General features: G+C 35.9%; 1 protein-coding gene across 1 annotated transcript in view; it reads right to left on the reverse strand.

Moving 5' to 3' along the window:
- LOC135213081 (uncharacterized) overlaps nt 1–21,706 on the reverse strand; it is a 382,584-nt gene extending 360,878 nt beyond the window's left edge. The window contains exons 1-2 of the mRNA XM_064246945.1: nt 21,586–21,706; nt 14,495–14,512 (exon numbers count right to left, since the gene is read on the reverse strand). The gene's annotated coding sequence lies outside the window, so the exon portion shown is untranslated. The remainder of the gene's footprint in view (nt 1–14,494; nt 14,513–21,585) is intronic.
- Nucleotides 21,707–22,620: the final 914 nt, after the last annotated feature.

The following is a 22,620-nucleotide window of genomic DNA, read 5'->3' on the forward strand; positions in this document are numbered from 1 at the left end:
GACAAGATTGATTGACTTATGTCTACCAAAACTGGCGTTACAGCAAGGTCGTGACAAGATTGATTGAATAATGTCTACCAAAACTGGCGTCACAGCAAAGTCGAGACAAGATTGATTGATTTGTCTACCAAAACTGGCGTTACAACAAGGTCGTAACAACTGACTGATATATGTCTAATAACACTGGTGTCACAACAAGGTAGTGACAAGATTGATTGATTTATGTCTACCAAAACTGGCGTCACAACAAGGTCGAGACAAGATTGATTGATTTGTGTCTACCAAAACGGGCGTCACAGCAAGGTCGTGACAAGATTGATTGACTTATGTCTACCAAAACTGGCGTCACAACAAGGTCGTGACAAGATTGATTGACTTATGTCTACCAAAACTGGCGTCACAGCAAGGTCCTGACAAAATTTGATTGACTTATGTCTACCAAAACTGGCGTCACAGCAAGGTCGTGACAAGATTGATTGACTTATGTCTACCAAAACTGGCGTCACAGCAAGGTCGTGACAAGATTGATTTATTTATGTCTACTGAACTTTGCATCACAAGAAGGCAAGGTCGCGAGAAGGAATCGCGGTCAATACAACCATCTAATATACCAGCCACGGTCAAGAAAATGCAAAACGTACTCATGAAAACAGATGAATAAGTATCAGTTGATAAGTTCGATTAAAGGGCGTCCAAGAAGTGATATTCGGACATGATTACACAGTGCTGTAATCTTTTATAACACTAGCAATTCTTTGGCAGTTACACGAACCCCGGTAACTTTTATCGATATACATAAAAGCAACTTGCCATCGCTAAAAGTCACCATCAAGAACAAAAACAATATTTTCTAGATATGTTAGTGGAATGGAATATGGAGTTTAGGCCTAAGTGCCGAGCACTTGGAACTATGAGGTCTTTCAGCGATGGAAAGGAAATTGAGTACATAGGTAGGTTTGAAAGGTGTAACACAAAGAAACATAATATGAGTGGAGGCACAGTAAAGTGAATGAAAGGGGTTGCAGCTAGGGGCCGAAGGAATGCTACCAAGGAGCTTTAGTAATGCTTACAGTGCAGCCTGTGAAGTGCACCGATGGCACTAATCCTCACGGGGGCTAGCCCCCCCCCCCCCCCCCCCGCCGCGTTGAATATGTCACTTTTCATTTACTTTTTTTGCATATATATAATAACCATTTATGATCGTCAAAGGGATCAAAAATAAAAATTTTATTGCCGGAGGAGTAATTACTCACAAGAAATGAAAAGTGAAAATATTATTACCAAGGGTGTAATTACTTACAAGGAGTTGAAAATAAAAATTTTTATTACCAAAGGCGTAATTAATTAGAAGAAATCACGGTTTACCAAAAATGAACAGCACACGAAACCATTTCCAAGTCTCGAGAAAGCTAGCCGACCTTAAAAACTTAATTATTCCTTAAGAAAACAATCCTTTTCGGGTTGCAATGGTTTTTATACCCGGAATTCATTACAGAATAATACATAATATAAGCGAACAAAATTCCAAATTAACGTGACACGGAAGGCTCTCTTTGTCAATTCTAGATCCTATACCTAAGAGAAAGAGAGAGAGAGAGAGAGAGAGAGAGAGAGAGAGAGAGAGAGAGAGAGCCTTCATTTACGATGTCCTGAAGAATCAGCCATTGCACCCGAGAGAGAGAGAGAGAGAGAGAGAGAGAGAGAGAGAGAGAGAGAGAGAGAGAGAGAGGTCAACAATCTGATGATCCCTGTATCAAATGAAGAAGACAAATGATGAGGAAATCTAAGGGACGACATATGATCGTATCAACAATTTCCCGTCGACCACTGTCGAGAAAATGAGGCCAAAATACAGCATTATGACGCCATAAGGATTTTCGACCTTTGTCTGACAGTAATTTTTGTGCTAATCCAACACTAAAGAATTTATCTAGTAGTATCGACTAAAAGCTATAGCAACTTACACGTTATTTTGATTTAATAGTAAATTAAAGCCCCTCACGCAAATATGACAATTCAAGTCCTATACTACAAATACAAAATGGCACTAGGACTGCTCCCTTATACTGCAAAAACCAACAAAAACGGTCTCTCTTACTGCAAATACAAAATGGCACTAGGACTGCTCCCTTATACTGCAAAAACCAACAAAAATGGTCTCTCTTACTGCAAATACAAATTGGCCACAAGGATTGCATCTTTTGATGCAAAAATAAACAATAACGGTCCACTTTGCAGTAAATACAAATTACCTAAGTCGATGCATCGATCTTATCAAAAACTAAATTTCATCAGTCGTTGGAACAATCCTGACCGGTCGAATGAAAATTGACCACTCGACTCTAAGCTGTCATGAATAAAAGTGTAGTACATTTGGTTGAATTTTCACCATAAACACCCAAGACTTATTCCTGTTTCATTGCACTGAGTTACTGTGTCACTGTGCAAAGTCACTGAATGATTTAACCTCATTAATATATATTTTTAAAACATTCTTTTTCAATTTCACTGCACTACGTCACTCTCAGTCCACTTTATATGACAAAAATTTTTCACACCACTATCTCACTGCTTCACTGCACTAATAATTTCCTTTCTAGCTTATTATTTTTCAGCTGCCTCTAATACAGACTTGAATAACGGTAAAATATCCATATTTTCTTCGTGGTTGCAACACTCACACCATGAGTAAAGTTACAACGTTTAGAAATGTATTGCATTTTCGCCATATATATAATATAACATAATATAATATAAACTTAAGGTCTTTTATATGGATATACTTTCAAGCGCAACCTGGTTTGGTGGCCCGAAACTTGGTGACAAGGTAAGTAATTAGCGGTGGGTTAATTGGAATAATGGGGTCTCAAAGGCAATATTTTGATAAATGACTCCAGATTTGTATATACTTTGGAAAAAAACTGCACTTCCTTAAAAATCACGATTAGTTCCTTAAGAGAATATAAACCTTTATATTTTACACGGCAAATCGCTCCTTAGGTGTGAGATACTGTCTGTGGAACAAGAATCCGGTTATTCCTGCCACCCAGAATTACCATCTGTCCAGGTCGGGAGGGATAACATATATCCATATAAAAGGTGGTTTGCATTATCACGTGAGACAGTGACAAATTATTTAGATGGAATAGATTTTTCACCAAAATGCCATCACTTACCTTTGGGGAATCCTTATCGATGATTATGCAAAGGCTACCAAAAATATTAGGTGCAAAAAAAGAAGGTAATTTACCGAGTATCTGTGAAAGTTCTAATCGATTATTTCCGTTAAGAAACAGTTGCAATTACAAATATTCCATAGTGGCTTTGTATCAGATAAGGAAACAAGTCATTTATTTTTTTCCAATTCCAGGGCATTATAACTAATGGATCTTTTTAATCGACTTCAAAACGGATGCAATGGCTCTAAATAAATCATCCAAAAAAGGAACACTGACAGATATGACAACCATTTCACGAAACGCGCAGCAGCTGGTAGAAATCAAATATAAGTACATTGCATTCAGCAAGCAAGAAGCAACAAGTAGAATGACCATATTGTCAGGCAACGAAGTATAGCTCTGTAGTTCTGTGATATCATCCTTCACCGATAATTCATGAAAGAGAATAAGGAATGAATATACAAAAACCACCAATTAGGGGTCAAAGGATATTCTCGGATGGTAAACTACAAACGGTTGATGGAAGAGCATATACATTATTGCGGACGATATGCTTACTTAATGAGCATGTACTTTGAGGCTACGTGCCTTCATTAGGGGGGATGAACTAAACAGTGATGTCGAGGGAATGCCTGCTGTACTATTATGTTGAATAACTGGTTAAAAAGGAAGCATTTATGAGTGCCAAACGCTTAAACTCTATGAAAAAAATTAACAATTCATGACTTTGCAAAATACTTTTATTGCGAACATAGCAACTGGCAAAACCAAAACAATACGGGTAAAAAGATTCAAATATATTATATATATATGAATATATATATTATAAGTATAGGTACAGACGTTATGATATAATCAGTAGCTAAGCTACAAGCCACATTATGGGACGATGAGGCATTAGCAATTTCCATGAGACCTTCGGGAAGTCCGAGGATAGCTTGCATCTATAATAATCTATATGATCGATGGGGAAGCGAGGGATCTTAAGGCTGGTTATCTGTCGAACTCTTTCAAGTGATCACTTTTCCTAAAATTTAAGCAGCACCATATTTTTGGTAGCCTTTGTATCTTTTAAAGTGAGTTGATTTGTGGACTTATCAAATACTTTAATAAAAATCCTAAAATTAATGTCGGATGGTTACAATTGTCTCAAAGTTATAAATCCACGCAACTTGTAAAATTAAAATTATAAAATACCTAATAAAACACAACACCATAAAAGGCATAATACATAGATATAACCAAATGATAATATAATTTTTCAATAAAAATACAGTTTTACCTTTAAAACAACATCAAATTTCATTTGCATGCACATTCAACACCAAAATTATTGAAAAATATCGTATAATATATACCACCACCCAATAAATGTCCATTCCTAATCTATAGTATATTATATATTATATATATAAAGAAATATATATATTATATATATATTTAAAAAATTGTATATATATATATATATATATATATATATTTAATATAAATATTAATAATAATATATATAAATATAATAATATATATATATCATACATATATATATATATATTTATATAATAATATTTTATATATATATATATAGATATATATATATATATATAATAATATTATATTATCTATATATATATATACATATATATATATATATATATATATATATATATATATATATATATATATATATATATATATATATATATATATATATATATATATATATATATATATATATATATATATATTATATCATATATATATATATATTAGGGCTCGTGCCTTGTATGATAAGGCGCCCTATGAGGTAATGTTAGACTTGCGATAATCTATACGCTAAGTCGGTTGGTATTGCACTTCCATCTTCAATGGAGTGTCTGAGGTTTTGTAGATCACTTACGAAGTCGGTATTATCTTTACGACGATGTGTTAAACTCATGGTTCGGTGAGGTTCTTGTAGAAAACACTAAGTATAAAAAATTATATATTCTTCTGAAGTTTTACATGGTGAAGATCAGGTATGATTGTACAAGTCTTCTAATAACGATAGCTTGATCGCTTCTGCCAATGATGATGGCTAATCCTATTCCTCTACATGATAAAACTTAGGTAAAGAGGTACAGGTCTTCTAATGACGATAGCTAACTCTCTTCTGCCGTCTACCATCTCTGTTACAAGTTATGAAGGAACAGACAGTAGTTCGAACATATGAACATACAATCCAAATGACATAGTTTCATACGAACACACAATCAAAATGAGACACGCTACAGATCACGTAGGCCGTTTGAATAATAGGTCGGGGTAGTTGTCTCAAGCAGGGAGCTTGGACTAATGTTTATAAACAATTGAATGACTACAGGTGACGGCATGTTATCTTAGCCTACATACTTATTGTATAAAAACGTCATCTTTAGCGTCTCTAGTCTGATCACATTCCTGCAAGCAATCTGGTTGACCTCTTTAGTTTTAGACTTTTATATATATGGACTAACATTCCATATTTTTATTATGTAAACACTTACATCAGCTCGGTCAGCTACCAAAACCAACCACTGAATATTACTCAAACTTGACTTGCATTTGACTTATAGGAGTGTGATACAGACACTATGTGAATATATATATATATTAGTAAATAAAAATTCATGGTGTACATGAATTGATTCAAGTAATAAAATATAAAACAATGATATTGGTAAATAATAGTGATCACATGATATATATAATGATACAGTTTTTCACTTCATCTCATTAAGATACATATGCTACAGAAAATACTAATGTACTCTGATAATTGCATAGAATGAAGATTAACATGATAAAAATCATATTTTAACTGATAAAAAAGTTCATATATGAATTGATAAAATTATTAATGTTTATGCTGATTGATTCGTTGATTTTTATGCTAAATGTTATATATCTGATTCATTAATCAATATACTAACTCATATATAACTGCAGATATTGGTAAGATATAAGGTAACAGATTGATTATAGGCTACCTGATTTGTTTATACATATGTATATGGATTCATATAATTATGATTAATATATGTGCACTTTAAATAGATTCCTATTGCGTACACGCAAAGATATATTTAGATTCTTAGATTCTGTTATTTATGATCATTTATATAAGAGATTCCTATTGCGTACACGCAAAGATATATTTCGACTCTGTTATTTATGATCAATTATATAGGATACATGATACTTTATATATATATAGGATACATGACCGAGGTTATACTACTTCACTTTTAACTAGCTTTCGAACAACTTTTCGTCCATTACACAGTTCCAGACAACCACCTTTAGCCAAATGAAACGGCCTTTTTCAATGGTTAAAACAAGGGGAAAATTTGCCTGGGCGGGTCCAACGTTCCATTTTGCGCTCATACTTATTCTCTGCATCCTAAGCTACACGATTACGTTCGCGATGAATAAAAAAACATCCCCAGCACGAGTCCTTCGCCAGCAAAGTAGAGTTGAATATCCTTCAGGACGTAATTGTCGGAAGTATGTCCCTTTTGTAGTCGAATTCCGACAGCCGCTGGAGCGTTCCGCATGAAAACGAGATTAACGACGAGATACGGTGTCGGTCGAAGAAGTCCATGAAATTCCTTTCACATTGTAGGCGGTTGTTACTTGACTGTAGTCGTCCGCTGCGACGAACGATTTTTTGAAGTTGCGATGTGAACTCTCGTACCGCAGGATACTGTAACCAGGTTCCATAATCAGCCTGCAAGTGAAATTATACTTGTCACAAGGGCAAAGTAAATTCAGACGACATCCAAATACAGGGGAGGGAAGAGAGCCATTTAGACCAGACTTAACCCACATGAATTCGCTGATATTTTGGAATTCAAAAGAGTCCGCTGTACAAACTTTTTATCCATGGCATTAACAATGAGTGAACCTATCCAGGTCTATGATGACTGTAAAAATATCCATAATTATAACAAATAACAGATATCAATACAAATCCCAAAGAAAATTCGATATTACTGGTAGTAAATTACTAGACAAAGAAGTGGAAAACGGAGCTATTTGTAAGATTGCCAGGCAACATAAGAGTCAAAGAGAAGATTAATCATGATTCTGTATTTCTCTATGCTAACTGAAATTAAGTTGTGATAAAATCTGATCCTATGTGCCCTAACAAAAGTTTCATATTCAATTTTCTCGTGCGCGTCCTCTGAGGTTAATTTTAAAACTTTTATTAATAGGTAGGAGGTGCAACGAAAAAACCCACTATGTAACTAATTTCTATATAAACTTTGGGTTTTCCAAGAAAATGTGACATTTTCCCATGAATGTGATTTACTTGAATTGTAATAGGCTAATGTTGCAAGTAAATATTTCTTATCCACAACTTGATAATTCTAAATGTCCGTTTACCCATGTCATAAGCTGAATTATTGACTCTAATTGTCTATGAGGTTCAGAAAAAAAAAAATTAATTCATTTTGATGTTATAGAAATTCTATTTCCTTATTTTGTTTATTAATTTTAAAATGATTGCAAGTTGCATTGCGCATACCGATAGACACTTGTACCTAACGTCTGCAATCGCGAGATGAAGCCTGTGTAAGCAGATTATTGAGGTTAAAAGGAACAAATGCTGATACGGCAATGATGACGTCGTCACTTGGCAGGAGATTGCTCTCAGCCAGCTAAGAGTTACGTTACTTGCTGTAAGAGATACGACTTTAGGATAAATTTTTTGTTTTTTAATACTCGACCCACATGAGAAGAATGTCTGAAAAAAAAAAAACAGTACAAAAATTGAACAATATATTAGTTTCATGCTGGAAATCTGCATAATTGTAATTATGTTAAATTAAATATTCCTTATTCAAACTAATGAAAAAAGGTTTCCATACAAATTCTATATATATTATTAGCCCTGTATAAGATTCATATAGGATTATTTCATAGATAACATTTTCACTTCTAGACTTCCTGACTTTAAAATCTCTTTTATTTTATTTTATTTATTTTATTTATTTATTTATTTATTTAATTTTTTTTTTTCATTGACTACGAATATAAATCACCGGGACAGACAATATGTCAGTAGATTTTGGATATGTGTTTGAACTTTTAGCTTATTTGTCATTACTAAAGCGTTAAGTTAGAGTTCAAATCTTTACGCATATATATTTGGATATTTAATGGTTACGCTTTGCTTATCGATATTATCGTGATTCCTTTTTTATTATAATTTGTAACCCTTCCGACTTCTTACGGAGTGTATTATATTGACTTCCACTTGTATCCATATTATTTTATTTTTTTATATTTATTTATTTTATATATATTTTTTTTTATATATATTTGATAAATTAATGGTTGGCTTGAATATGTGGAAAAGTGTTCTAGCGGCGTACCGTATAAGGCTACTTGCGGCATCAATTCTATAGATACAAGATATAAATGATAAACGTATTTAAAACCGCGAGAACCGCTATAATCCAGTTCGGATCCAACATCACGAGTTGTAACTCGTAAGACATTGACACTTCCTATTTAATTATCCGTTATTCTACCAAAACCGATGGACTCTGGGTGATCAAAATATATTATTGGTTTCTTAATGGAAAGGAATTCACACAACGTGTTAAGGAGATTATTATTGATTTACACCACCCGAGTCACAGATTATTATGTGTTGAATTCCATATTTATGGATTTAGCACTCATAAATATTCATAACGCACTCAATTGCGGTGTTTGTTTTTAGTGCTATTAATTCTATATAACGTGTCAAGGAACTATTAACACTAAGAAGTGTTTATTCCCTCTGTCAGACTCGTAATTCTGTTAATAATTCTACGTATATTCTTTCAAGGATTGATTTGGCACAGGATAGGCTCCTAAACTGACAGGTGTCTTAGTGTATCCCTTGTTTTCATGACACGTGTTACAATTAGTTATGTGCTTTTTATATCTGTAAGCATTGTAGGCCAGTAAAACAGTGATTTGGCTTTCTGTGACATAGTAGGGAACCCTGGATGATGGAACGCAACCAGTTTATGACGATTGGTATGAAAGAGATTATTACTACTACCTGGTCGTTAGTCATCTGCTGTGTTCTTCGGATTTTCCTCGTCACGGACCTACATATAATACTACATTTGATTACATTATTCTGATACACATACTTTAAATATACTTTTGCTTTAGGGTTTCTGCTCGAAGTGTTTATTGGTTTGCTTAGCCGCTGACCCTGTTTCGTTCGAAGTGTTTATTGTTTTTGCTTAGCTGCTGCTGACCCTGTTTTCGTTCGAAGTGTTTATTATTTTGCTTATTGCTGCTGACTCTTGCTTTGTTCAGTTTGTAACAGTTCTGCGCTCCGACCCAGATATTCAATGCTCGCGATCTCTTGGTTTAAGGAATTTTCTTGTTTAGATACGGTTTTAACAATAGGTACGGATGTTTCTATATCTTTTAGTCTAATTAATGGTTCTTTGCAGTATGGTGCGGGATTGCGGGATAATGCGTCAGCTATGATAATTGCTTTCCCAGGTAGATATCTTATCTTGGCTCCAAAGACCTGAATGATCATTTGTCACCGAGTTCCTTTTGGACTGTGATTAAAGCCTTTGAAAAACTCGGTAAATGACTCATGTTCAGTAAAGACTTTATCAGGATAGCCATAGATTATGAACTTAAAATGTACTAGTGAGTTAAAGATACCTAGCCCTTCCTTGCCTATTACTGCATATTTACTTTCAGAGGGCTTTAGTTTACGTGAATAAAAAGCTATAGGAAAGAACTGTTTATCATATTACTGAAGTAGTATCCCTCTTACCCCTTGGTCTGAGGCGTCTGTTGCAATAAAAAAAAATTCCTTACTTAAATCAGGGGTTTTTAAGTTAGGTAAGCTGCATTATTCCGCTTTTAAGATATTGAACGCCTGTTGATGCTTTTTAGACCATAATCAATCTACGTTCTTCTTCGTAAGATCTGTTAAAGGAGCTGTCATGATTGAAGAGTTACATATTTACATATGATTGTAATACCCACTACAGCGCCAAAGTGCTGTATCCCCCTTTTACGTTAATAGGTACCGGAAAGTTATGAATAGCCGACACCTTACCATGGACCACTTTAAGACCTTGACTAGACACATAAAAACCTAGATAAACATGTTCGGTTTTAAAAACTCACATTTAGATATTTTACTCAGAGATTATTTGTCTTTGTCTCTGTAAGCACTAGCTTCTACGTTATGTGAATGTACTTCTAAGGTATTAGAAAAGATTACAAGATCATCCATATAGGCATGTAGGTTTCCTCCCCTAAAAGTCTCCAAACACTATATTGTAATTGGGGTGCAACGTAAGCCGGAGGCATACGTACAAATTGATAATGTCCCCTGAGTGTGCTGAAAACGGTGTATGAGGTACAATCACTTAGGTAATGGTATCTGGTAAAAGCATTTAAGTAAGTCCAAGTTGGTGAAAAAAAATTTATTCTAACCTAACAGAGATAAGATGTCGTCGGTACATCGCACTGGAAACTATCGGGAGTCGTTTCCTTGTTTAAGCGACAGAAATCTACGCAGATACGCCAAGTCCGATCTTTTATGACATGACGTTTGAGGGAAAAATTATATGGGCTATTTGATTTCCTAATGACTCCTATTACTAACATTTTTCAACTTCGTCAGTTATCTCTATTTTGAAATTTCATTGAGAATCTATACGAAGGTACGTAAATAGCTTTGTTTCCTTAGACCGTGTGTTAAATTACATCCGTTTTTTTTTTTTTTTTTTCAGAGATCACTCGCTAGTGGAGAAACTTGTCCTGGTATTTGCAGATAAAGATAAAAAAAATTTTCTGCTGAATCACCTCTGCTTGAATGACTTTACGGATATTACTTTAGATAGATTATCAGAGAGATTCATCTACGACTGGTTGGGCGGGATTAAAAATTAGCAACAATAAGAAAAAATGCGATATTTATATGTATAGTTTTTGTGGATTACTATATTTAACTTGTTGCAGCTAGTCAACCGTGTCTAGAGCTTTGTTCGCGGAAATCGTTATATTTCAGAGTGTCGGGAAGGATTAAAATTTCATTTCCAGCAAAGTCTTTTTACACGCACTAAGACATTCGAGGGTGCATGCTTCTCGAGATTTTGCGTGCAAATTGCGACTGCGGTTGTGGGAGAATTCTGTTGGGTCATTTGAACAATGTTACGATTTATGAGACAAATGATTTGTTCTTTTATATAAGTTAATATTTGATTAACTGTCTCATTTTTGTTCAAACGGATTTTAATATGTTTGAAGGTTTATAGGATTTTCCTTTGATAAACACGCCTTATTTTGCAGGATGTAAGATAATATTTTGTATACCCCTAAGAAGATGAATCTTACAATTACACTAGATACAGATCAATGTTTTTTTTATAACTATAGAGGTATCTGTAAACGCCGCCCGCTTATCCGGACTTCTCATTAGGGAAGTTCGAACAACAGACGGTGAGTCCGTAAATACAAGATATTACGTCTACTAAAGAAATAAAACAAGATATTCTAATTTTTACGGCGCGTACAGTTGGGCTTAATCCACCAGTATTTATTATAACTTAATGTATTAAAATTAAACAAAACCTGCTCTGATTACTTTATACGGTCGTGTGTTTCATAGGAAAAATCCTTTTTAATTCAAAAGATATCGGTATGTATGAACCAACATCGCTTTCCCCACTCTGCTAGAGTCGCTTATTGTATGGAATTTGCTATGCTTTGAAAACTTCGGCAGTTTTTTGACTGACCTTGACCGCTTGACTAGGTGACACAGTCACCGAGTTTGCTTGTTTGATTCTGAACGGGCTACTGTTTCTATTTCTTTTTGTAATAATTAGGATCCTTCTCTTATTACCATCGGCCAACGTATTGTGTGTTTTTAGCATTATGTTGCTGGTTACGTATAAAGCAATGAATGACTAACTATTAGGAACTGAGCGATTACTAATAAGACAAGTTATCTCTACTGTATTCAATATTAACTGTTTGTACTTCATTCTTTGCTAAAATTTGAAATAGTGAGAGATCCTGGTCAGCGCATTTAGCCTGATGAAAGTTTTTTTACAGACATGTTATTCCTTGCAATCCAGCCATATTTTAAAAGTTAAGTTGAGTCATTGAGGTTCGATATTTTATATAACTCAAAAAACTCAAGGCTAAAACTGCGATCGGGACTTTGCAAAGGAGCATTTATTGTCATGACCCGAAATAGTGTTACCTCTAATTTTTCTAGATTTGTACGGGTGTTCCACTTGTTTTTGTGTGTTTTCTAATCACTACGGTGCTTAACGACCCTATCCATGCATCTGTATAAATACAGACGTCCACTGCGTAAACGCATATTCACTGTTTAATATGATTTGTTACGTAAAATTAACATAGTATATGATTATGATATTTCAGTAGAACTTCTGGAAACAGACACTCAAAGATAAAAACTCGCAGTAGCGAAATCTCAATGATGTAGATAATTTCTGTAAAAAAGTAAGATTAAGAATGTCTCGTAACTTCAGCCACAGGAATAACGAAATTCGACCTGTAAAGGAAACACTCAAAGTTACTCCAAATGAATAAAAAATTGTACTTAGCTTGCTTTTGTGGGAAGTCACGGTGTTCCGATAACGACACACGGCCTTGGTCCTCCTTCTCTATTTAGCGGATGACCTGGTTGGCTTCAGTTTCCCCCGTGCGCGTTGTTTCGATGATTCGAGCCTTGAAAGATCCGATGCTGCAGACGCGTTCGGTGTTTCTTGCAGTGCCGGAAACGCTCACTAACGATGTTTTCTTGAATGATTCTAATGAGAGACGAAGCTTGCGTTGTCGTAGGAAAAAGACACGTCGGTTTTGTTTCTTGAAGTTATTCACTAAACAATGATACTAAGTTGCTTGAAGAATCTGTTGCTTTCGTCGTCGTTGAAGAGTTCTTATTGTTTTCTGAAGTCGCTCACTAACGATGATACTATGTTGCTTGAAGAATCTGCTGCTTCCGTCGTCGTTGACTTCTTATGATACATGATTTATTATTCTGGTTTTTTCTTCGTAGGACGTTGTAGAGTTCTTCTGGTACGCTGGCCACCAATATTAGGGCTCGTGCCTTGTATGATAAGGCGCCCTATGAGGTAATGTTAGACTTGCGATAATCTATACGCTAAGTCGGTTGGTATTGCACTTCCATCTTCAATGGAGTGTCTGAGGTTTTTGTAGATCACTTACGAAGTCGGTATTTATCTTTACGACGATGTGTTAAACTCATGGTTCGGTGAGGTTCTTGTAGAAAACACTAAGTATAAAAAATTATATATTCTTCTGAAGTTTTACATGGTGAAGATCAGGTATGATTGTACAAGTCTTCTAATAACGATAGCTTGATCGCTTCTGCCAATGATGATGGCTAATCCTATTCCTCTACATGATAAGCTTAGGTAAAGAGGTACAGGTCTTCTAATGACGATAGCTAACTCTTCTGTCCGTTCTACCATCTCTGTTTACCGAAGTTATGAAGGAACAGACAGTAGTTCGAACATATGAACATACAATCCAAATGACATAGTTTCATACGAACACACAATCAAAATGAGACACGCTACAGATCACGTAGGCCGTTTGAATAATAGGTCGGGGTAGTTGTCTCAAGCAGGGAGCTTGGACTAATGTTTATAAACAATTGAATGACTACAGGTGACGGCATGTTATCTTAGTCTACATACTTATTGTATACGTCATCTTTAGCGTCTCTAGTCTGATCACATTCCTGCAAGCAATCTGGTTGACCTCTTTAGTTTTAGACTTTTATATATATGGACTAACATTCCATATTTTTATTATGTAAACACTTACATATATATATATATATATTTAGACTGACGAATAAAGACCTACTCTGGTTAAATATCAAACGAAAACTGCCAAATAAATCAAATCAAGACAACTTCTGCAAAAACGCTTCAAGATCACTTGTAAATTAATAAAAAAAAATTCCGAAGACTAAAAACAGGATAGAAGTTAGTAGCTAAAAAGATGCCCATTGATAATTTATAGATACTTGCAACTTCTCCTAGTGGGGAACTTGTTACCAACTCAGGATTAACTAGATCCTCTCTACCACTGAACCGCAAAGGACACAATTCCCACTTCTTCGACGTTTCACACGAATAAACACACATCAACATAAATAGTTTTTTTTTAAATATTCTACTGACGTCTAGCATATTTTGTAAACTAATCCAGACCTCAAACGTTTTGACTCACTAGTTTCACGGATTACTTACGTCACTGAAGAGGAGAATCTGAAAAGAATAAGAAAAAAATGCATTAAATATGTGACAGTCATTGTATTTCATATTTAACAGCCGAGTCAAATGTTTGATCTAAGGTCAAGACTAAGTTAACAAAATTAACATGTCCATATCTTGGACGTGACACACACCAAAGCATTAATTAACTTAACATGTCCATATCTAGGACTTTGACGCACTAAAGCTGTATGAAGCATCTAGCCCATACAGATTGCACTGCTCTTATTATCATTTCATTAGATGAAACCTACACACATGAAACAAGCACACCAAAGGGGCCATTGACTAGAAATTCAAGCTTCCCATGAATGTTGGTTTCAACCTCCCACCGCAGACCCTACAATGCGGCAGTAACTGATCATAATACAGAGCCAGTGATTTGTCGTCGCCCTGAGGAAGGCACGAACCCGCGACATTTGAGACCGTGTGCCACGACGCTAGCCACTATACCAACAGACCAGTATTGCGTTGAGCTATATTGATTACACCACTGTGGCTTATAGTCATGAGGACTGTATTTTGGTAAGTGAGGTGTTAATTCTAAATTTCATTGATTTGTATTTAAGAGAGTGGTGGCTAGTCCAGAAAAATAAACATAAGAGGCGTCAGAACCGTTAAAACTACTCTTGGGTACACAATGAAGTGGCACAATAGATTGACCAACGGAAACTTTGAGCAACGTGGCATCTGCAATGCCACCATATTTACCATTGACATTCAAAGACACCAACCGAGAACAAACAAGGATGGATTGGATAAAACATGCAAAGTGACTGGCCTTCATAAGATTCTTTGGAGGAAAGATGCTGAAAGAAATCATGAAAACGCTGAAAGCTGAAAGCAGAAGTTGAGTATATCTTAGTTTAACCAGACCACTGAGCTGATTAACACCTCTCCTAGGGCTGGCCCGAAGGATTAGATATTTTTACGTGGCTAGGAACTAATTGGTTACTTAGCAACGGAACCTTCAGTTTATTGTGGGATCCAATCCACATCGAGAAATAAATTTCTATCACCAGAAATTAATTTCTCTGAACATGGAATCGAACCCAGACCCTGAGATCGGTAGTCGGCTGAAAGCAGAAATACCAAGTGAGCAAAGCAATGAAGTATTCAAATGGTGCAAGTTAAAAATAATGGCAAGGAGTGGAGAAACGGCAAAGTGACGCATCATTCTAGTTGGTTAAGTGTCGTGGCATGCCACTCATGACGTCATGGGTTTGCGTCTCCCCAAGGCCGGGAAAAATCACTGGCTGTGTATCATGATCAGTTATTGCTGCAGTGTGGGGAGTCTGCGGTGGGAGGTTGAAACCAACATTCTGTGTGCTTTTTCCGTGTGAATAGGTTTCACCCACTGAAATAATAATATATAACAACAGCAGACACAGGGAGCCAAGTGCAACTATGATAGTTACTGCATCACACTCTCACAGCCTGTGTTGAATATTGCAGGTGGAAAATCTTTTATCCTCAGACTGAGTTCTCTCAAAAGTACGAATTTCTGTTGCAGGCCCCCACAACTCTCACCAGAGCCATTTTTCATCTTAATGTCTGAAGTTTTCCCTGAAAAGCTGCTCTGCCTTTATACAAACAGTATAGTTTCTCTGTAAGGTTGTCCTGATAAAAATAACGAGTTAGTGGTTGAAGCAGTTGTCAGCATTAAAAGAAAATGGATGAACCTGCAATATCTATTTTATCCTTCAAAACTTTAGCCTTGTAGATGGAAATCTGTTGCCTTAAAAAATAGATGTCGTGTTTGTAACATTTTAACGATGCATTATATAGTAATGAGAACATCAATTCACAAGGGAACAGCGACAGCATAATATCAAACGTTCCACGTGCCCAAAGCAATAAAATTCGCTTCCTAAGTTTGGCATTTACTAATAAAAGAACGACAATACAAAGACAAGAAAAGAGGTATAACCAATAATAGAAATATGCGAGCAATACAAAGAATAAGAACTGAATGGAAAACCTGCAACAAAGAAACCAGACGAGAACATAATAGGAGACATATTTGATTAGGTTTCTTCACACGAGAGGTCATGGAAAAGAGTCGATGTTGAGAACGACACATATGAAGCTAATTTCCAAAAGGAGATTTCGGCACAAAGAATAAAAGGGAATAATATGCCACAGAAGATCCAAAAGAATGCTCAGGGAGAGAGTAACTAACCCAGAACCAAGCTTTCGGGATTTTTGTTGGCGGCTGAAAAACCAAAACATGAATTACTGAAGAGAAGTATGAAGGCAAAAACATACATGGATCCCATAAAATACATGATCAAAGGAGAAAAAAGTTAATGAAGTAGCAAGCCAATGCTGGATCCACTCGAACCTCTGACGAGCTAATTGAGACTTCACCGTGCCATTACCGTCCCACCACCAGTGAGTGCAGGCAGTTAATTCTTTTCTCAATGCTCGTTCTGAGCCTCAAGAGCATATCAACCCCTTGGATTTACAGACTTCAGGAACACATGCCAAGCACTGGGACAAGTAAGGTCATTCAGCGCTGAAACGGATACTGACAGTGAAAAGGTTTGGAAGATGTAACAGGAGGAAAACCTCAAAGCAGTATTACTGTTGCACTATGAACCAGTTGTTAGGAGAGGGTGGAAATTAAGACGGAAGAAAGAGAAAGTGAACGGAGGTACGGTAAAAAGAGATGAAAATAGTCGCGGCTAGGGGCTATAAGGACGCTGCAAAGAGCCTTAAGTAATGAACTTTAAAATATGAATGATTCCTGACTTTAGAAAAAGAAAGTTTTTCCTAGAGTGCCCCAAGAATCCTAAAATATGAATGATTCCTAACTTTAAAAGAAGTCCTATGGTGCCATGAGAACCTTCAAAACTTAATGGTTCCTGCAAGGAGGACAGTAGGACCTGCTTTGATTTCTCTTACCGTCATCTCCTGGAGGCTTCCCTTTTATTGTCTGATAAATTAGCCTAAAAACGTGTCTGGCAACTCTATCAATCTGAAAAGATGAAATAAAGGAAAAAATGCTAAAATGAAAGATTGACGCAAAATTAAAAAAATATTTATATTAATAATAGCATTTCGAACTAATGAAATCAAAATAACTTAACTTAGCTCTGGCTATAAGTTCTTATGCAACGAATCACTTCCTTCCTTCGTGAGAACATAAGATCAGTAAACTACGGATATGCTTAATGTTTTTCCACAAGCCTATGTTCATCTGGCCAAAGTAAATAAACATATGGAGCATATAGTAAACGTATATATAGACAATCTCCAAAAATTACGATGTAAAAGGGTTCATAGCTTGGGGCCGAAGGGGCTGCAAAAACTCTCAAGTAATAATGCCTAGGCCCTAGAATGAACAGTGAACTATCTCGGTACTATTCCCACTCCAAGTTGTCTCCAACCAAACCCACAAAAACCTCCTCCCCCCTCCCCCAGCTGGGTGGTATCTAGACAGGTCTGCCTCGCACTCACTATCATGACAGGTGACCTTCCGCTTTAACAATTATTTTCAAATAAATATATATAAGTATTTAGATTAACGGCTGATACCGAAACCAGAGGGCACGAAGAAACTAATTAGCAAGTTGGGACTATTATTTAGCGTAGTCACATATGTTATATATAAGGTAGCTATGATATATCAAATGTCCGTACGTCGATGGTTTCTTGACGATTCAAAATTATTACACTGGTCAGGTATGCGTGCTTATGCTCCCTTCATCAGCCTTTACTAAAAAATATGTCTGATATACTTGAATTTATAATTATTACCTGTTATTTATTACTTAAAATTGACTTGCTGTGGAGTTTGGTCGTTTACGTTATATTGAATTTTTAAAAAATCGAGATACTTCATAAATTACATACCTGCGCGTTGCACATAGCTCAGTTCAATTGGTAATTTTATAGGCACATATTATTTTGGAATTTATCAGAGGATTTCATTTCAACAAAGAGAGTCCTATTATTTTAGGTAATGTTCGGTACAATGGCCTTAATGTTTTTTTTCCAAATTACACTATAATACGAACAATATTTAACGAGAGAGAAAGAGAGAGTCCTGGAATATTAAAAACATTCGCAAAAGCCAATGTGCTTAACCGGAAACCCTACAATTATATCTCTGCATTGGTCTAATTTTGCTAGGCAAGTGAAGCACAGCGTCGCCAACTTCCTCCAACAAACTCCCCCCTAACCCCACCCCTCGCCAAACCACCCTCCACCGACCACCCCCCTTCGCTACCTCCAACAGTCCTCCCGCCCCCTTCCCCCAAGCACCCACCACAGTCCACCATCTTCACCACCTCCATCTCCCCGGAATGGCTTTACTCAAGAGTGTTCATGGTACTAATGTAACAAATGATAAATACTTTTAAAACTACTTCCCGACCATACCCAGCACCTTTAGACTGAATGATAGGCAATAAAGAACATAAAGCTAAAAGAGGTTTGCCAGTATAGAACGTAAAACAATAAGTTTTAGAGAAAAATATACAGTAGGATACAGCAACCTTTTCGCCCACGAGTAAGATTTCTGAAACCCTGCCTTGTGGAAGCTGCTGCTTCACGCGCCGATTTTGGCCACAGTAGATGACAACGAATTCGACGCGAATCTATAAATTACACATACCATTATACGTTAAATTTCTGCATAAAAAAAAAAAATCATCTACATAACGGTCGATTACCGAATTCACGACTGCAATGGAATGTAAAAAAGCAAACTGTAAATGGTTTACCTAAACTGGATTAATCCTGTACTCAAACTAACCTGGGATGAGGAACATAGTACAAGGATCGGCAGACAGCAAAAGAAAAAAATGGTAGTATATTAAGTGATTTCCGCATAACTAAAATGTCGGCATATAAAACAAAGTTGTCTCCCGTATTCAACTGCAATGACGTCAATATTGTGATTAAACCAAATTTTCATAGGCTACCAAACAATCATTTATGAATAAATGCGAAAATAATGGTAAGTTGTCCTTTACATGTCTTTAAATTGTTATCAAAGCTAGATAAAAAAAAAATTAAAAAGTTCATCTGGCGTTAATTTAAAGAATGAATTTAAAATAATAAAAGTATTATATTTAACGCTACATCAATTGCAGCAGGTCGGTTGGCTGGACAAAAACACGAGTGTAAAGGCATTTTTTTTTTTTCCAAATAACCACATTAAAAAAAACAGCTCATATATCCAACTAAAATAATTTTACCAAAGATTATTTTGACGTTTTGCCTATAAACAAATTTTATCCCTTAAAACACCAACCACTGTTAATATAGGCTGTTAAAGGAGCAAGGCTAACTACCGCCAAAGCGAGTTGGCCTAAGCTACGTATACAGACCTACACGTCTCGCCAATACAATCTAAGAAAGAGAGGTAACTTTAATTTACTAAAACAGGATATAATGGGTACCTCATTTCGATTGGTTCATTTTCAGCTTACACATGTTACTCGTGGCCGCTGATGAATTAACACTGCATTGAACGACCTACGAATAAATAAAATACTAACAATTACTATGAAACCTTATACACCTTTTACAGCTATCTATAATTATATATATAAAGGATTTGGGAAACGATATTTTCGACGCATCAGTTTTACTCTCAGATATTTGTCATATCAAGGTTGTAAAGGAGAGACATGTTTGTTATTCAAAACACCAGGCACAGGTGGGGCTGTCCACATCACTCTAGGAAAGGATCCAAGAGTTTAATTGCGCTAATCTGAACAAAGTCTACATGGCTGCCGTCACTAAGTGGTATCTCAATATTTACTGTTTTTCACGCTTTTTCAGGGCCCTACAAACCTTCTTGAATTTTCACCTGAATGTCTAATATTGAATGTAAATCAATGTATGCTATAACTTATTGACTAATTACCAAGGATTGAATAGTATTAAAATCATATCTACGGGTTATACACCGCTATATGGCAGAGAGAGAGAGAGAGAGAGAGAGAGAGAGAGAGAGAGAGAGAGAGAGAGAGAGAGAGAGAGAGAGAGAGAGAGAGAGAGAGAGTGGTGTTGGCGGGAAGAAGGGAGTCAAGTCAGGGTCGGGAGGAGCATGACGACAATACTGGCGATGGTTTGGCGGGAAATTTGGTTTTATGTTCTTGGAAGGTCATTTCGCAAATTATGCCGTGCTAAGCTGTTTATTATTTCCTTAGTTACATACACTGTACATTGGGAGTAGTACGGTGTGCAAATATGTATAGATTGGTCAACTTTTTTTCCCTATACTCCAATTTTGGTTTTTTCAGTCACAGTAGCCGGGGACAGGTAACTGAAAACGGGACAATAGCCTACTGAAGAGACGGTGAAACAGGACCAACTGCAAAGCAATAATTGTCAATAAAAACTAGTTTTTTTTTTCATCTGTCCATCCGCCTGTGATGTTTGCGTATGGTAACACTGCGTCCCGGGCTTTAGATAGTTACATTCAGCTTACATTCAACGACAATAATAATATCCTATTTCGAACATTAACGGTGTAATTCGCATACAGTAAATTATTAAAACACTTTTCAGTTGCAAATGTACCCAGATATCCTTTTATTTACCTAAAACTTACACATAGCGTAACTATTTAAAGCCCGGGACGCAGTGTTACCATGCGAAAACACCACAGGCGGATGGACAGATGGAAAAAAACAGAGTATAGTTTACGAAGTAGCCTTCCCTACCCAAAATCTTTGAAGATAAGGACATTTACGTAACTAGGCTATGGCAAACATGAACCACGCGTTCGTATTGATTATTAGGCTAGGCCTACGGTTTTTGGTTCCCACACTGGCCAGCTAGCTTTTGTCATTGAAAACAAAGTGGTCTCCCGTATCCAACTGCAATGATGTCAATATCGGGATTAAACCCAATTTTCCTAGGCTAATCAAGGAATCATTTAAGAATAAATACGAAAATGGCGAAGCCTACCGTCCTGTTAGGCCATCATCTTTGTAAACATTGAATTCATTGTAAAAACCTTAGCTAGCTTTACTAGGGTAGTTTAGGTAGGTAGATCTATAGTAAGTCTTACGTTAATAATAGTATTTGTCATTCAAAACACTTACACAACAACATCCTTCTTAACCTTAACGCCAACATAATAAGTTAAAACAACGCACTGACAACAGCAAATTACGCTATTCCACTCGCAATCTCAGACTGGATACTGTCTGAACAGTGTTGCCGTTGACCCGCATAAAGTTTCCGTAAGCGCTTAGTTACGTTTTTCAAGCGATGCTTGTTTACTTTTGGCCTTCTATACGAAAACAAAGAAAACGAAATTCTCACCTTACTCGGTAAACTAAATCATTTAATTTTCTAATTGTGAACAATGTTTCATCTGAGTCTGTCACTGATATATGTAATATCTGAGTCGATGTGTTCGTTACTATTTGACGATATAATCATGCACTGTTCCTCATCATTATTAACATTTTGAGGCTGCGTGTCACAATATAACACTATTGTCTTGCTCATTTTCAGTTTTTTTTTTCTTCATCAACTTCGTCTGAAGATGAGTAATCTTCAGGAAAAAAGACTTAATATGTAATCATGTGAATCATATGAATCCACTAATTCATTGTCGTCCTGAGTTTCACAAATTTCAACTTCAGTTTCTTCTTTAGAAAATAGCAGTTTTCTGGGGGAAAAAATTTGATATATAATCACGCAATTTGCGGCCACTCATGTTTTCTTCATTAATAGGCCATTTGCTGTGTATGGTCACTACAAAGTATCGAACGGGATAAAACAATGAACTCATATGCATGATAATGGATTGGCGATCTGGGAAGATAGAATACTTAGTCCGCATAATTATGGTTGCCACTTGATCTTGACGAGTTTTGCAGAGATGCAAGTATATATATTAGAAGTTTCATTGTCTATGGAACGTGAGCTCCAAAGATATATTTTTGAAACTCTTGACATTACCTTTGTACTTAGCAAATTAATTAAAAGCAAGAATTCTGGAACTGAAAATCCTTCGTTGAAAACAATAAGTATCGCACTTGTTTAGCCTACTACCTACTAGCGATAAAAACTGTATGCCCATAGGAGATTATGGAGGTAATTGATCACTTGTTTACTGCACCTATTCG

The sequence above is a fragment of the Macrobrachium nipponense genome, chromosome 19 (genome assembly GCF_015104395.2).
Source record: "Macrobrachium nipponense isolate FS-2020 chromosome 19, ASM1510439v2, whole genome shotgun sequence".
NCBI lineage: Eukaryota > Metazoa > Arthropoda > Malacostraca > Decapoda > Palaemonidae > Macrobrachium > Macrobrachium nipponense.